Source organism: Dioscorea cayenensis, chromosome 12 (assembly GCF_009730915.1).
Source record: "Dioscorea cayenensis subsp. rotundata cultivar TDr96_F1 chromosome 12, TDr96_F1_v2_PseudoChromosome.rev07_lg8_w22 25.fasta, whole genome shotgun sequence".
Classification (NCBI taxonomy): Eukaryota; Viridiplantae; Streptophyta; class Magnoliopsida; order Dioscoreales; family Dioscoreaceae; genus Dioscorea; species Dioscorea cayenensis.
The window spans coordinates 8,518,004-8,536,683 of record NC_052482.1 but is presented as its reverse complement, the minus strand read 5'-3'; the positions used below and the strand labels follow the sequence as shown (position 1 = coordinate 8,536,683).

The 18,680-nt window shown below is 40.3% G+C and overlaps 1 non-coding gene across 1 annotated transcript; it reads left to right on the top strand.

The window, feature by feature from the left end:
* Window positions 1-7,437: 7,437 nt before the first annotated feature.
* Window positions 7,438-7,544, top strand: LOC120274277. Its single transcript, XR_005540807.1, has one exon. It is a non-coding gene; the product is annotated as a small nucleolar RNA R71 (small nucleolar RNA).
* Window positions 7,545-18,680: the final 11,136 nt, after the last annotated feature.

Here is an 18,680-nt window from a genome sequence, read left to right as displayed (position 1 = left end):
TTGGGATCATGTGTCTTTAGATTTTGACATGACCGAATATGCGTGTAAATGGCAAGTGCATGGGTGTTGAAGTAATAAATCCCATGCGAGTGATTATCGTATCCACAGTGAATAGTGAATAGAAACACAATGATTACTATCAAACTATAATGAGAATAAATCGATGGTATGATAAATGAGATTGATATAAAAAGAGATAATAGAAATAAGAGAGAGAGGCACAATAATTGAGAGGAAAAAGGCAATCGATATAAATGGGCTACCCGGATATTGTTCCACCTAGGTCACTCGTTTCAAGTGCAAAACCCTCTATTATGCTTTCCAACTAATACATTAATGAGTCGTGGAGATTCTTCAATACATGGTCCCAAATCTACGATCAACCATGCCTAACTCTATACATGTCCCGCAGAAGAAATTGAACAGTCTCTCGACCTCGCACTCATATAGAATCACAATGAGTTCTACGAATTCCAAGTGATAAATCCTCTTCCTAGATGTAGACCTAACCCTTTGGTCAAGGTGGAAGGTCCCTAGTCATAATGAAGCCCTAGGTGCTAAAATCACTTCAACGTTTCACGCCGTTGCCTCTACAACTAAGTCCCAGCGGAAGGTTATCCCTTAGCCCACTCACTCTACTATGACCACAAAGAACTCGAGGAAATGGAGGTAGCATAAATCACAACTGAGGGGAAAGGGGACGACCTGCTACCTCCCGACTCACCCTCTCAACCCTCTTCAACCTAGTTTTGTCTAAGTCTCGTGGTGTGTCACTTACTCACATGGGTTACCAAGATGAACTCTCAACCCTAGTGTCACTCTAAGGGAGCATTCAATCAATCAAGCATTCAAGATTGGAACTCAAATAAAACATCAATTAATGAAAGCATAATAACAAGGTTTAATAAAACAAATACATCCTAGGGTTCACAAATCCAAGCACCCACTATGGGGTTTAGCTCTCCATGGAACTAGTTAAAATCAATGAAATCAAATGTAAATGTCACGCCCCGTCCTGTGGGTCCCACACATGTCATAACCCTAGATCGCCGTAAGGCTATCCAGTTCTCTGTACAACATTCTACAACAACAAGAAGTAATTAAAGAATGAGGACATACAACAACATTACTGCACAAGAACAACATTGAAAAGACAAGATAAAAACATGGATAATCACCGTACTGAAAACCATAACAATAAGGATAACATCCCCCAAAACACTGGGTATAACTCTCATACACCACATAGTCCTGACTGACACAATTAGGAATATCCAAGAGAAGTGAAAACCAAATATCAAGGTCTAATATCCTAGTGGATCTTTCTAATACAAGACAAAATGTTTTAAGTATCATAGACAGCTTAAGAAAATCACAAAATAATCTCTGGCAAGCACTTCACGCTTTTACTTCGCTTTTGTGCTATCACTTGGGATTGAAAAGAAGAGGGGATGAGTAACTAAGTTACTCAGTGAGGGGCTAAGCATGGAACTACATTTTATACATGATTGAATAAAAATAAAATGCCAAAATATGTTTTGATTCTCAAATTACTTAAAAAACTTTAAATATCAAGCATAACATAAGAAATAGACGATAAAGACCATTAACATCACCACGAAATCCATACAAATGTGAAATCCAATTTTATATATTTCTTTAATAACTAATATCTCAAAACATTTAGAAATAAATAAAAAAACAATTAAAATGGTCAATTGAATCGCAACTAGCCTCGAACACCCTCCATTCGCTAACCGTGGCCTCGGCTAGGTCAGGAGCCACCAAGATGAGTGTATCTTGGTGTTGGCCGTTGGGGAACCCGTGTGGTGACTCCGGGCACCCAACCCTGTACACCTTTCAATTCTTCTACCCTCCCCCTAAATGGGTGAAACCTCATTCAAGTACTCCACACCACCCCAACAATGTCGGCCAGTGGAAACTCTAACCCTTACTGCAGTAGGTATTAGAGGTCCCCCCATGTCGCCATCAAAACATTTAAACAAATATCCTGGCTGTAGGCTCAATATATAAATATTAACATGATAGCACAATTCTGATGAAGAGATCACAAGTTTTCATGTAAGCAACTTTCATGCCAAGAGTGAATAACATGATTATAACATCTTCAATGAAACCACATTCATCAAGAATATCATATGAGAGTAATATTTGAAAATATACTTCAAATATAACATCATCACGATGAATTTCAATTTAGTTTACCCATGGATTCTTAGTCAATATAAGAAGAATGTCAAGTATCTTGAAATACATAACTTGAAAACATAAAATTTCTAAACATAGGATTTCCAAACCATAAATCATATATATAATCTTTATCAACAATCATGAAATAAGCCAAGTCATAAATCATAATGATTTCTAGATCCCATGGAAAACATTTCAAGAGTTTTAACAACAAAAAAGTTTATCATTCAAAGGTAAGTAATTTAAGTACTTGCAAGCATGCATGATTTATAGCCCATGATTTAGTAAATCCCACTCACAAACTTGGTGAGCTAAAACACCCCGGTGTTACTTCTCCACTGGCTCTTTCCCATTGATTGAAGTTTCACCTCATAGAAGCATTTAAACAACTAAAACAAGCAATGAAGCCTCATCAATGACTTTGATCAATTGAAATGAATAACAATGCTCAAAATGGGAAAATGAGTGCTCCTAGGGTTTGCTAAACACTCTAGCAAGAAGATCTAACATGAATAAAACTCTCACAACCCTCAAAACTAACAAGAAAAGCAAAAGGAACCAAACTTGATTTGGTGTTACCATAACCATAATTTAGAACATGAAGGATCTCTCTCAAATCTCAATGGATTCAAGGTTATACAACTTCAATCTTCTTTGATTCTTTAAATCCAAACAAATCTCATGATTATCCATCAATAACTTCAAAGAAAATCAAAATAAGAGAAAGGGAGAAGAAGAAGATCAAATGCAACACATCCTTACCTCAAAGCTTCACAAAACCCTAAGGAAAAGCTCTTCTCAAGAGAGGAAGAAGATATATTCGAGTTTCTTCTTGATTCAAGGTAAGGGATGATGGGTTTGACAAGTGGTAATAAAGGTTCTAGAGGAGGAGGAAACTAGAAGAGAAAAGGTCTCAAGGAAAAGTGTAAAGAGAAAGAGAAAAAGGGCTTTTAAACCCTAAATTTACGCCCCAAAATGACCCCCATACAGCCCCATACAGCCCGTCTACCCTAGCAGAAAGTTTCTGGAATTTTCATACAAGCTCTATCCAGCCCGTATGGACCCCGTATGCCACAAACAGCTTGCACTAAAATGGCTCTAAACGGCTCATTTGGTGTCCGATTGACCTCATTTTTGTTTCTAATAACTTGGGACACTCTATGGCACATTCCTAAATGAAAATTACTCAAGAAAAGCCATTGAAACATGAGATAAAAAGAATATACATATATATATACATATAAAAAAGTCGAATTACCACATCCTACCCCCCTTAAATAAATTTTGGCCCCGAAATTTTACATACCTCTAGTTTCAAATAAAAGGGGATATTTATTCTTCATTACTTCTTCTTGTGCCCAAGTTACCTCTTCTACAACATCATTCCTCCAAACCACTTTTACCATAGGTATGTTTTTTCACCGAAGAGTTTTCACTTAGTGATCCAAAATCTTCACAGGTTGCACTTCAAACTTCAAATTTTCGCTTAACTCCACTGGTGGTGCTTCAGGACAATAAGAAGAGTCGGGGATGTACTTCTTCAACATGGAGACATGGAACATATTATGAATCTTCTCCAAATAAGGCGGTAAGTATAAATGATATGCTACCGGTCCAATCCTCTCTAGGATAATAAATGGACCTATATACAGGGGATTCAACTTTCCTCTACCTCAAAACCAAATTACCCCTTTCCATGGAGAGGTTTTCAAGAATACTCTATCCCCAACCTCAAACTCCAAAAATCTTCTATGATTGTCAGCATAAGTCTTTCGCATGTCTTGAGGTGCTTTCAATCTATCATTAATTGCTTTCACTTTCTCAATAGTTCGATCAATCAACTGCACACTTTGAAGCTTCTTTTCTCCCACTTCATCCCAACAAAGAGGAGTTCTACACTTCCTTCAATACAAACCTTCATATGGAGCCATACCAATGCTTGCTTGAAAACTATTGTTGTAGGCGAATTCCACCAATGCTAGGTGTTGATCGCAACTCCCTTGAAAATCTATAACAAGCTCTCAACATGTCCTCAAGGGTCTAAATAGTCCTTTCAGACTGACCATCCGTCTGAGGATGATAAGTAGTGCTAAACTTCAAACATTGTACCTACAGCCTCCTGAAACCTTGGCCAAAAATGAGAAGAGAATCTGGGGTCTCGATCAGAAACTATAGAGACTGGCACCCCATGAATCTTCACTATTTCATCAATGTATGTAAAACATAAACCATGGTAAAAATGATGCTCAATGTATGTAAAACATATAGAAATATATGTCTACTCTACCACTTATCAATTGTTGAGCATGAAGCATCTAAAATCACAGATGCACTCTTCTCCAACTTCCTGTTATTGGTCAAGAGGTCCTTGAGAAACTTTGCGTAGTGAGGCATTTGGAACAACACCTCCACAAATGGGATGTTGATGTGCAACTGCTTGAATAGACCCGAGAATTTATTGTATTACTCATCATTTTGGTTGTTCTTCAATCTTGAAGGATAAGGGATTCTTGGCTTGTAAGGTGGGGTTGTCACCTCCTTCTCTTTAGCTTTCTCCTCAACCTACATGACCTTGGATGACTCAACCGTTGTCTTCTCACTAGGGAGTCTACCCTTAACTTCACGACCACTTCTCAAAGTGATCGCCTTCACATGTTTTCTTAGATTGGTCTCCATGTTACTAGGCAAACTCTCTTGAGGTCTTTCCAAAAGTTACTTTGCAATTTAGCCCACTTGATTCTCTAAGTTGTGCAATGATGCAGTGTGGTTACGAAGTGTGGCTTCAACCGATTAAAATCTCATATCCGATGATTAAATGAACTTGGTCAAAGCTTTTTCCAAATCAGTAATCCGGTTCTCCAATCCTGAAACTTTATTTTCCATATTTAGGGCTTGTTGTTGTTGTTGTTGGAAACCCGGTGGTACCATTGCCTTTTGTTGCCCTTGATTACTCCAAGAAAGGTTTGATTGGCTCCTCCACCTCGGATTGTAGGTACTGCTATATGGATTTCCTTGACCTCTCATTGCATTACCTACAAAATCCACCAATTCGACTGAAGTAGTACCACCAATAACAATTTGGCAATCAGATGCAGCATGTCCTTCCCCACACCTAGTTGATAAGTGCTTGTGTGATAAGAATATGAAGTGTTCTTTCCTTATGGTGAGCATTACTTTTATCAGGATTTAACACTAATATGTGTGTATTTATGTTACTTTCGTGCATATAGGTTTATGAAGCTGAATCTTAGAGAAAAAAATCAATCAATGTAGATCGTGAGTGCACCATTTGGAGGAAATCTTGAGAAGGTTCAAACGCGAAGACATAAGTCGGGTTCAAGATGCTAGAATGTGTGCCAATCTCCTTGTATTCAAACTAGCACAATGATTTGGAGGGGCACAGAGGCAGTCACATTCTAAGTATTCCGGTTTGTGCATGTGTAATAAGATCTCCACCAACGTGGCCGTTCATTGAAGAAGCAAAGCGATCTATGACGTAAACATGTGCCCATTTACGTTACCTTGATGAAAGCATGGTTTCAGGAGTGTTCTGGGCTGGTATTGCAGAAGGGCACTATAGCAACACAGTGATAAAATATTGTTGTAGGTACTGTTCACAGCCGCCCGAAAAAGGAGTTATCCAAAGAAGCCACACGGGCGTGTGGAAATTCCACACGCCCGTGCGTTAATTCCACACAGGCCGTGTGAAATATTCACATGGGCGTGTGGATTCCCGATTCCAACCCTATTTAAGGCCGATTTCAGCCCTGATTTAAAGATTCTTTTCTCCATCTTTTCCATAACTTGAGAGATGGCTGCACCTAGGGTTTTGAGAGGTATTGGATAGGGATTGGGAGAGGTTCTATAGCTCTAACATCGTGCTCCATTTGGAAGAAAGTTAGTGGGAGAGCTTTCATCGGCACCGATCCGGCGATGTGTATCCTAGGCCGGACAATGAGACCTTTGGACGAGTAGAGGACTCTCTACAAGGCCATCATCATAACTATCGAGGGGGTTTTCTATGGATTCATTGCATTCACATTCAATTTTACTGATTGTAATTAGCTCCATAGAGAGCTAAACCTCCTAGTGGGTACTTTGATTATGAACCCTAGGATGTATTCGTTTCATTGAAACTTGTTATTATACTTTTATTAATTGATGTTTTTATTGAGTTCCAATCTTGAATGCAATAATTGTATGAATACTCCCTTAGAGTGACACTAGGGTTGAGAGTTCTTATTGGTAACCCTTGTGAGTGAGTGACACACCACGAGAGTTAGACAAAGCTAGATTGGAGAGGATTGAGAGTGTGAGTCGAGAAGTAGCTTAGCGTCCCCTTTCCTCTCTGGTATGATTTATTCTACCTCCAATTCCTTGAGTTCTTTGTCGTCATAATAGAGTGAATGGGCTAAGGGATGACCTTTGACTGGGGCTTAGTTGTGAGTGCAATGGAGTGAAGCGTTGAAGTGATTTTAGCATCTAGGGCTTAATTGCGGCTAGGGACCTTTCGCCTAGACCAAAGGGTTAGGTCTACATATAGGAAGAGGATTTATCACTTGGAATCCCTAGAACTCATTGCAATTCTGTATGATTGCGAGGTTGAGAGATTGTTTAATTTCTCCTCCGGGACATGTATAGGATTAGGCATGGTTGACCTTAGATTTGGGACCATGTATTAAAGGATCTCCATGACTCATTAATGCATTAGTTAAGAAGCATAATAGAGGGTTTTTGCACTTGAAACAATTGTCCTAGGCGGATCAATATCCGAGTACTCCATTTATACTAATTGCCTTACTTCTCCTTTACTTGTGCTCTCTCTCTCTCTCTCTCTTGTCTCTTTTACTTTTGTTTGCATTACATCTTACCACACAAATAATTATTCATATTTCGCTTAGTTAGAAAACAACTTAAGTATTTTTACTCCCTATTCCCTGTGGATATGATACCCACTCACTTGGGATTTTATTACTTGCGGGACATACGAAATTGGTGTTGTCACTAGTGCAACTCATCATGGGTGCCAATCTATGAGAAGTTATAGTGTCTAACTTCTTGCTCAATAACTCAACTTGGGCAGCTAATGATGTGACTGCATCAATCTCATGAAGTCTGACTACTTTCTTCTTGCTTCCTAAGGTACCTCCTGGTGCAACATCAAGTAATTGCTTCATGCATGGGTTTAAAGCATTATAGAAAGTTTGAATAATCATCCACTCGGGGAACCCATGCTAAGGATATTTCAGCAAGAGATCCTTGAACCTATCCCATGTCTCAGAAAAAGACTCCAATTCCGTTTGTACAAAAGAAGATATCTCATTCCTAAGCTTTACAGATTTTCAGGGAGGGAAATATCAGACAAGAAAAGCTTCTACCATCTCCTCCCAGGTAGTGATCGATGCTCTAGATAATGAATGTAGCCATTGCTTCACTCTACCTTTCAAGGTAAATGGGAAGGCCCTCAACTTGATAACATCATCCGTAACTTCGTTAACCTTGAGCATGTCGCACACTTCCAAGAAATTCTCAATATGATTGTTTGGATCCTCATCAGCTAAACCATTGAACTGTGCTGACTACTGTAACATCTGGATGAAGCCTAGCTTGAGCTCAAAACTCTGAGCTATAATTGTTCACCGCACTATACTAGATTGCATGCCAAGAACAGCGGGTCCTGCATAATCTGAGAGTGTCCTCTACTGCTCATGTTGTTCTGCTATATTTTCAGACCCTTCAACTTCTATCTCAGCTTGATTTGACTGTTCGTACACAGGTTCCTTTCCGTATCTATGAGTTCTTCTTCCAATATGCAAATCACCTTCAACCAATTTTGAAGGGTTACCTCAGATCATAACATGGAGCTTCAATCAAAGAAAAGAAAAACAAATCAGAATGATGGAAAAATAACAAAGTGTGAAAAAGAACAAGTGATGAATAGCTAAAATAACAAAGTACAAATTTTTCCAAAACGCCTATTCCCGGTAACGGTGCCAAAAAACTTGACAAAGTCTTTGCGTGTGTGTACTGCAAGTGCACAGGTTGTCAAAGTAATAAAGTACTCAAGTGAGTGGGTAGTCGTATCTACAGGGAATAGTTTTTAGGAAGCAAATAGTGATGCTATTAAGCTAAAGAGTGAACCAATTTATGAGTGAGTAAACACTATCAATGCAAATAAAAGTAAAGAAGAGAAAGGGGAGCACAATAGGAATAAGGAGAGGCAATCGATAAGAAAATGGAGTACTCAGACATTACTCACCCTAGAACTATTGTTTCAAGTGCAAGACTACTAATTATGCCTCCTAATTGAAGTTTAATGAGTCATGGAAATCCAAAGGCACACAGTCCTAAACCTAAGGTCAACTGTGACTAACACTTACACTATGTCCCAGTAGAAATGAATGCTCTCGTAGCCTCACATCGTGCAAGGTTGCATGAAGCTCTAGAGACTCTAACTGATAAACCCTATTCCCTAATATAGATCTAACCCTTTAGTCCAGGCGAAAGACCCCTACTCTAAATTAAGTACCAGCACTGAAGATTACTTTAACACTTCACTCTGTTGCTTGCACAACTAAGCCCCCAATGGAGTTTGTCTCTTAGCACTTCACTATATCATGACCACAAAGAACTCTTGGAAGGTGGAGGTAGGATAAATCACATAAGAAGGGAAAGGAGACGTTCCGCTACCTCTCGATTAACCCTCTCAACCCTCTCCAACCTTGCTTTGTCTAACCCTAATGGAGTGTAACTCATCCACAAGGATTACCAAGATAGATTCTCAAACCTAGTGCCACTCTAATGGAAAATCAATACAACAAGCATTCAAGGTTGAAACTCAATTAAAACATCAATTAAAGAAGCAAAACAAGAGTCAATGAAACTAAATCATCATAGGGTTTACAAGTCCAAGTACTCACTAGGAGTTTAGCTCTCCATAGAGCAATATACAATCAATAATGAAATCAAAAGTAAAAGCATACAATCTATAGATAAAACCCACTTGTAGTCTGTATCGATGGCCTTGTGGAGCCACCTCGTCTTCTCCAAAGGTCCCATTTTTAAGCCTAGGGCACACCTCACCGAATCGATGTCGATGAAAGCTCCCCCAATAGCTCTCTTCCAATGAAATACAATGTCGAAGGCCGTAGATCCGCACCATAAACCTAGACAAAGCCTCTCCAATCCCTAACCGTGAGCATCTCCAATGGTTGGCAAAAGATGGGCAAAAGATTTCTATAGAATACTCAAAGTTACTGTATTTATAGGGGATGGAATCGGGCATCCACATGGGAGTGTGGAATTTCCACACGGCCGTGTGGATGTGGAGAACCTGTTTCCTATGAGTTGTGAATAGTAACTATCACATTAATTTGCTACAGTAAATTGCTATAGTATTTCACCAAAAAATGCTCCCTATTCCACTCTTTTCATGAAGGCCACATAAATGAGCACACATTCATGCGGTAGATCATGTCGTGTCTTCATTGAAACCACATTGATGAAACTCTTGCTAGTATTGCACACGTTGGAACACATGAGTGTGACTGCCTTTGTGCCCCTCTACTCTGTATATTCGCTAGAGCATAATTGAAGTTGGCACACACCAACATGTCTTTGAGCATGACTTATATCTTCACGTTTGTTCAATCAAAGAACTTCATCAACAAATGCATCCACTATCTACTTTTGCTTCCTTTTCTTCCAAAATTATCTCCATAACCCCAATGCACAAAAGAACACAAATACACATGCATAAGCGATAAAATATGATAAAAGTGATGCTTAATGTAATAGAATAATACTTTGGATTACTTATACACAAGCACTTACAATCTTAATTTTTGACATGCTATTGCTATGTTTTTCTCTCGGATTGTTGGTGTTTTATTGTGCTTCATTGTGATTAGCGAAGTTTTAGGTCATTTGAGCTTTTTTTTTTATAAGTCTCGTATCAGAGTTTCATTGTATTTGCAGTCTTTGTATATGTATTAGTGTTGCACATATTTTTTTTCTTCTACAGAGCCTATAATTTTTTTGAGTCATCCAGAGAAGGCACAAGCCCATGCGGAATTTCCAAACGGGTGTGTGTTTTCGTTCAGAAGTCAACTTCTCCATCCCTAGAAGACACAGGGGTGTGTGAATGCCCTTGTGAGCAACCTCTTGACGGCCACACGCCCGTGTGGAATTTCCACAGGGGCGTGTGGATCTCTGCAAAGGAAAAGGTCTCCATCTCGAGAAGACATAGGTGCGTGTGACTGCCCCTGTGGATGACCCTATGGGCCACACTCTGACGTTGATAATTTCTACATGCCCGTGTGAAACTCTTCAATGAAAACTATCTATCCCGAGAGCGCACAGGGGCGTGTGACAACCCCTGTGAGCCCCTTGTGCATGTCCACCCACCCGTGTGGAATTTTTACAGGGGAATGTGGAACACCTAGAAATTTTTCAAAATAGAATAGAGATGCCACAATGGCGTGTGGGTGCCCTGTGGTCGAGCACACATACATGGGTAATTTCCACATGCCCATGTAGATGCATTCAGAGGCCAAAATGGCCATCTTGAGACTACACAGGTGCGTATGTGTGCCCCTATAAAGCTCTCCAGTGAAGACACACGGGTGTGGGTAATTTCCACACATCCATATGGATGTACAGAACACAAAGATGCGCAACTTTTCTTTAAAATCTATTTGTGTCTCTTCATTTCTAAATGCTCCCATGCCCTAAAAACACGTCCTCTTCATCTCTCGACTCCCTTTCTGTATATTTAAGGCGTTTTTGACTTGTTTTCCAACCACAGTCAAAGCTTTTGATTCTCATTTCATCGGCAAGCTTTCCCTTTCTCTTTTCTTCGCCAAACTTCATTTCTTTTGCTTAATGTGGTGATTCTGCATAGATTTCATGTTTATAACACATGTGCATGATTATAGAGAGTATTTGAGAGCAAATGAAAATGATTATATGAGTTTTCATGGATTCGGCCATATAGCTGTCACACCCCGAAGATCCACAAGGATGTGTGAAATTTCTACATGACCGTGTGGATTTCTGCAGAATTATTTTTCAAGTTTAATTTGATCCATTTCTTCTTAATTCTTGCAAGAATGGCACCCAGATTGAAGAAATTAGCCAACAAACATCCTCACAAACCCTGTCCTGAGCAGCTTGACTTCACCATTCCAAAACATAAGGCACGTTCTGAGCGTTTGTCAAGGCTCAAGTTTGGACAGTCTCAATATCTAGACTTCAACATTTTGAGAGATACAGTTGGGAGATGAGATGGCGGAGGAGGTCGATGAGCATCTTTCTGTGGGTTACTGGAGGCGATTATTATTGATAAGTGCTTGAGTAAACATGTTTTTATATGTGTTTTACATACATTGAGCATCATTTTATATATGGTTTACGTCTCATTTCCTGTATTGGGTGTTCTTTTGTGTTATTAGGTTGTAGATGTCGTGAAGAGGTAAAAAGGGAGCAAGGATAGGCTAGAAAGGCATGATGTTGAGAGTTTTTGTGTAATTTGATGACTAAGGCACAAGAGGAGTTCACGGACATGTGCATGTTTGCCAACTTCCAAGAAAATTTAAGTGAATTCACTAGTGCAAGGGCACGAAGGTAGTCACATCCTCATGTTCCTCCTCTTTGTGAAGAATGCAAGACATCTCAAAGACCCATCGATGAAGAAAAGTCTTCTAGCCTATCAGATGATCGTGTGCCCGATTATGTGGCCTCACGAGAAAGAATATTTTGACCACGATGGAGGAAAACACTGTAGTAAAGTGCTGTAGCAAAACACTTTACAGTAATTTTATTGTAGCAATACTGTAGCAAAAATTACTTTACTGAGTGGAAATTCCATGTGCCCGTGTGGAAATTTTTGTAGCCCATTAGGGCGAGTGGATAATCCACATGGGCGCGTGACGGCACATGACAATCACGGGTTTGAACTATAAATAGGTCGTTTGCCCTATTTTTCGGGGATATTTTGCGGAGTTTGGAGGGAGTACTTGGAGGGCAATTCAGCTAGGGTTTGAGGAAGAGGTATTTGCCAATTTGGGGGAGTTCTTCACCAACTTTCATAGGTTCCTTCTCCGTCATAGCACTTGGGGAGCCATTGGTGACCTAGCTTCGGAGAGGAACACTTTAAGACATGGAACTACCCATCAAGACCAATCCGCATGAATTCGAGGGTGTTTTATTTATGAGTTGTATTGCTTTTCATTGTATTCATCATTGGTTTGTAAGTAGGCCCATGGAGGGCTAAACCCTAGTAGGTATTTCTGCATGTGAATCCTAGGATGTATGATTTTGTATTAATTTGCTCTATGTTCCTAGTCAATCCGAGTTGATTTGAGTTTTAACCTTGTGATTTCATTGCTTACATGTGTTGTTAAACTTTGTGATTGATTTACATTGCTTGATTTATTAATTTGATGTGAGAGGTCTCCATTAGAGTTAGAAGTTCAAGGTTAAAGAGGATTGAGAGGGTGAGCCATGAGGTAGTGGAGTTCCCCCTTTTCCGTCCGATTGAGTGTTTTCTATCTCCGTATTCCCTATTCTCTTTGCAACCATGTTTGGTGTGAGGTGTGAGATTGCTCAATTTCTCCACCGCAGTCCTGTAGGGGGTTAGGAATCCTTCACTGGGAAATAGGGTTGGATCTACATTTAGGAATTGGTCTCACTCTTAGGTATCCCTAGAGTTTAGTGCGGTCATATGGGGTGTGAGGTGTTCAGATTGTGTGATTTCTCTGCTGGAATCTTCTAGGGGACTAGTACCGGTTACTTGGAGACAAGGACCGGTTGTTCTTGGATTACCTTGACTCAATAGACTTGGTTTAGGAGCATTTAGTGAACTTTGAGCCTCATGAGAGATCCTAGGGGAAGCATCGCCCAAATACCTCATCTTTAGTGATTGAGAACTCCTATATTCCTTTTCTTGTCCATTCACTTGTTTGTTAATTAATTCTTGCAATCAGTTCATTCCACCATATTCATTGAATCTGACTAGATAACTGAGAAGTGGTTAATACAAATACTTTCATTCCCTATGGATTTGACTACCCACTCACCGGGGTAATTATTAGTTCGACACTCGTGCACTAGCGGTTTACATGCATATTCAGACATGTCAATTATCCATCCAAGAGCCGGCTATCCATATGTTGACGTTGGAGGTTCTGGCGTCTTTCGCGTTCAATTGATCTTATAGCAGTTATTCTAGTATTAACGACATTTAGTTCAGAGCTTTTGGACAATACCACAGCATGAGTGTGACACGTCCGAATATGCTTGAAGACAGCAAGTGCATGGGTGTCGAAGTAATAATTACCCTGGTGAGTGGGTAGTCGAATCCACAGGGAACGGAAGTATTAGTATTACCAATTCTTAGTTATCTAGCCGAAATCAATGGATGTGATGAAGTGAACCAATTGCAAGAGAATTAATAAGCAAGGAAATGAGCAAGAAGACAAGTAAAAGAGATCTCAATCAATAAAGATGAGGTACCCGGACAATGCTCCCACTAGGATCTAACATGAAGCTCACGATTCACTAAATGCTTCTAAACTGAGTCTAATGAGTCGAGGTAATCCAAGAACAATCGGCCCTTGCCTCCAAGCCACCGGTACTAGTCCCCTACAAGGTCCCAACGGAGAAATCGCTCAATCTCAACACCTCACACCCCATATGACCGCAATATGCTCTAGGGACACATAAGAGTGAAACCGATTCCTAAGGATATATCTTTGAGAGGTCTTGCAATCTTCACAAAGAGAAAGAACATGAAGATATGGCTGCCTTTGTGCCCTTCCAACTAGTGAATTGACTTGAATCTTCTTGGAAGTTGGCACACATCTCCATGTTTATGAACTCCTCTCGTGTCTTGGTCCTTGAATTGAACAAGAACTCCCAACATTGTGTCTTTATAGCCTATCTTTGCTTCCTCTTTACTCTTCAAGGCATTCACAACCTATATGCATAAAAGAACACCAAATACACAATATGAGACATAAACCATGGTAAAAATGATGCTCAATATATGTAAAACATATATAACAATATGTCTACTCAAGCACTTATCAAACTCCCCCACACATAAGTCTTCGCTTGTCCTCAAGAAAAATTAAACATTAAACTCATGGAAAGAAAAGAGAAGTGCTTGGCCTTAGGTTCACCAAAAGAGTACAAGAATAAAATTCTACATTCATGGAGAGAGTCAAAACACTAGACAAAACAATCAATGCTCTAGCAAACAATCCAATAAAAAATTGAAAGTGATAAAATCCGAATGCGTGTGTGTGTGAAAAACTCAACTCATGTCAACACTATGTCCACTACCAAGTTCTTATTAACATGGGACTTATTTATAAACGAAAAGAATAGGTAGTAGCTTCACACAACCTCCAAGGTAGCCCTTTCCCAAGATGCCTCCCGAGTGGCTTTCATACTTTAGAGGTGGTAGCTCTTTTTACCAAGGATGGTATCTTTCACACATCCCATGAGATAGCTCTTTCTCTCATTAGGGCATAACAAGTATCCGACTTATGAGAATAGCTACATACATCATGGGTGGTAGCTCTTTACACCCCCTATGTCCAAACAATGAACAATTTCCTTTTTATTTTCAAATTTTTCTGATTTTTTTCTGATTTTCTTTTTTTTTCAAAATAAAAACTAGCACACTAAAATCCCAAACATAATGAACTAGAGTGTTCATAGGTCTAATGAGCGAGAAAAGTGCTCAAAGAGCAATCAGACAAAAATATTCAATAAAATTGGATGAAAACTAGAGCATGATAAAATCCATGTTTATAACCTCCAAAAACTAAGAATTAAACTCTTAACCCTAAGGTGAACCGTCATTGGCAACAAGAGCATGCTCATTAAAACACAAGTAAAAGTCATGTATAAGGTGAACCCTCCCCCACACTTAAGATGTACATTGTCCCCAATATACGCATGCAAGCACAATAAAAATAATAGCAATGGAAGCATAATGTGTGTGGGAATGCACGGAAAACAATACTCCCCTAAACTCCGTATTAATTATTTGGTGTAGTCTAGCCCATGGGCGTGTTGTATAGGTTGTGAAGCTCACATGACCATGTGACAAAATCACATGATCATGTCTATGACTAAAACACCATCCACCTTACTATCAAGGCCATCTGCATGGAATATAAGGGGTTCAATGAAACTCAACAAAATGTAAAAGAAAATATGAGTTCAAACAAATAACATAATAGAGCATATACTCGCATAAAAGAAGGACAAGAAGATGACTCTCAGAAGGTGAAGCCTTTCTGAGTAAAAAAGTTCGAATACTACTAACAAAGCAACTAAGAGCAAGAAACTAAAATAACAGTCTCATGAGTGTGACACCTCAAGCGTCAGTAGCTGGAGCTGGTGCTGGTGCTGGCACAGAAGCGGAGGAGATCTCCTCGTCAAGAGTCTGCTGAATACGATCAAGACGCTCCAGAATCTGTGCCTAGTTCTCAAGGATGGTAGCAACGATAGCCTCGAGTCGAGCCAGACGCTCGTGAACTCGAGGGGAAGATTTCTCAAGATCGACTGATGCTACCGGAACTGCCTCGGTGACTATGGGCTCGGCTGCAGGTGGTGCCTCTATAGCCTCAGCATGTTCCTAATCGTCCCCAGATGACGATTCTACTAGTGCATATCCACCTGAGCCTGTACGTCGCACAATACCCATCAAACGGAGAGTGACCAAACCCAATAGTGCCGGAGTACTAACTCTCTCCTCGTCTCTGACCGAACGGATAAGACCCATCTTGAACATAAGACGAGTGATGTAGGGTCCTGCAAACAATGTTCCCAATCGCAAATATTCACTCTGATGACGAAAGTAGTCGGCAACCACATATCCTAAGTGGAGAGAGACTCCATGGATCATGGAGTGGAGGTACAAAAGATCTGTCCTGCGAAGTGAACTAGTACCATCCCCCTGATCTGTCACGGACTTTCTAAGAACAGCATGGATGTACCTGTGCGTCGGTCGAGTAAGCAATGAAGCCTTAGACTGGCCTGCGGAATACTGATGACCACCACAAAGATCATGGAAGACCTGGCCCGGAGTGAGATTATAAGGATAATCAGTGAGGAGCTCAGTGTACTCGATAGTATCAGCGTAGGTCTGATCGTATAATCCGAGATATATCAAGAACTGGGACAAACACATCCTATGTGGCTTACCGAAAACGCGGAAACGAATGGCATTAGAAACGTCAAAACTGATATCAACTGAGCCACGATCAAAAGAAAATGAGGCAAGAACTTCCAAGGTGATATCTCGCCTGACGGGCTCCTGAATGAAGAATAAACGGTCCCAACCTCCAACACTAACAAGTGCTCTGACCTCCTCAGTAAGACCAATGTCCACTAGTGCATCCCAGTCGATAAAATGTGACTATCCAATCTTCAGGTGCTGGAGACACTCAAACCGCTGCTGATGAACGGGGTTAAGAAATTCGATTACCGGTGGTGGAGTCAGCTCCCTATCATGGCGAGAATGTTTCTGGGCTAACCTCTTGGTCCGTGGTGCCATAATCTGTGAAGAAAGCACTTAAAAACATCAGTTCGGCATGAATACAGTAAATCTGGGCACCACATGCGCAAGAACAGCGAGCCGGAGGAAAAACAGAGCCAACTGGCTTTTTTTCCAACCCATGCGGGCACGCACTAAGCTCGGCTGAGCAGCCACACACCCGCGTGGGAGAACCATGCGGGCTGCGCCTGCAACGGTACCAAAAACTTGACACGTCTGAATATGTGTGAAGACCGCAAGTGCACGGGTGTCGAAGTAATAATTACCCCGGTGAGTCGGTAGTCGAATCCACAGGGAACGGAAGTATTAGTATTAACCAATTCTTAGTTATCTAGTCGAAATAAATGGATGTGATGAAATGAACCAATTGCAAGGGAATTAATAAGCAAGCAAACGAGCAAGAAAACAAGTAAAAGAGATCTCAATCAATAAAGACGAGGTACCCGGATAATGCTCCCACTAGGATCTAACATGAAGCTCACGATTCACTAAATGCTTCTAAACCGAGTCTAATGAGTCGAGGTAATCCAAGAACAACCGGCCCTTGCCTCCAAGCCACCAATACTAGTCCCCTACAAGGTCCCAGCGGAGAAATCGCTCAATCTCAACACCTAACACCCCATATGACCGCAATACGCTCTAGGGACACCTAAGAGTGAAACTGATTCCTAAGGATAGATCCAACCCTAATTCCCAGCGAAGGATCTCTAACCCCCCTACAAGGTCCCCGCGGAGAAATCTCTCAATCTCACGCCTCACACCAAATATGGTTGCATAGAGTTTAGGGAATCCAGAGATAGGAAACACTCAATCAGAAGGGAGAGGGGACACTCTACTATCTCATGACTCACCCTCTCAACCCTCTTTAACCTTGAAGTTCTAACTCTAATGGAGACCTCTCTTACATCAAAGTAACAAATCATGCAAATCCAATCAACCACAAGGATTAATTTCACAAGCAAGCAATGGGAATACAAGGTTAAAACTCAAATCAACTCGAATTAATAGAAACATAAAGCAAATCATTACAAACAGTAATTTTGCTCGTGTAAAATTGCTATAGTACTTTTCACAAAACGCAATCCGAACACTCTTCTCTTGAGGCCACATGTCTGGGCACACGTCCATGTGGTAGGCTATAAAACTTTTCTTCGTCGACATATCTTTGAGAGGTCTTGCAATCTTCACAAAGAGAAAGAACATGAAGATATGGCTGCCTTTGTGCCCTTCCAACTAGTGAATTGACTTGAATCTTCTTGGAAGTTGGCACACATCTCCATGTTTATGAACTCCTCTCATGTCTTGGTCCTTGAATTGAACAAGAACTCCCAACATTGTGTCTTTATAGCCTATCTTTGCTTCCTCTTTACTCTTCAAGGCATTCACAACCTATATGCATAAAAGAACACCAAATACACAATATGAGACATAAACTATGGTAAAATGATGCCTAATGTATGTAAACATATATAAAAATATGTCTACTCAAGCACTTATCAGAGTGTTAGGCAGTTCTCTGTCAGACTTAGTTTGTATGACAAGGCCTTCACCTATAATGAGGAGTATGAGCAATTACTGATTGATTATCCGGGTAGTTTGACTCCTCAGCATGTATATCGTATGTTATGTGTCTAGAGACAATATGAGACAGGGGTCTCCAAGGTGACATGCCTCTCCAGACCAGCCTACAGATATATCCACGCCATTCTCAGTAGATCAGTAAACGGCCATTATGATAGCACTGGAGTCCTCAGTTGACAGGAGCTGTACAATTTATATTCAATGGTACAGAGTGAGCCACTCCACTTGGGATATATCTTGGCTAAGTACTTGTGTTACTTGGGCCAGTATACCAGAGTGGGAGTAATTTTCTAGGCCTGTTCATCACACGGTTTAT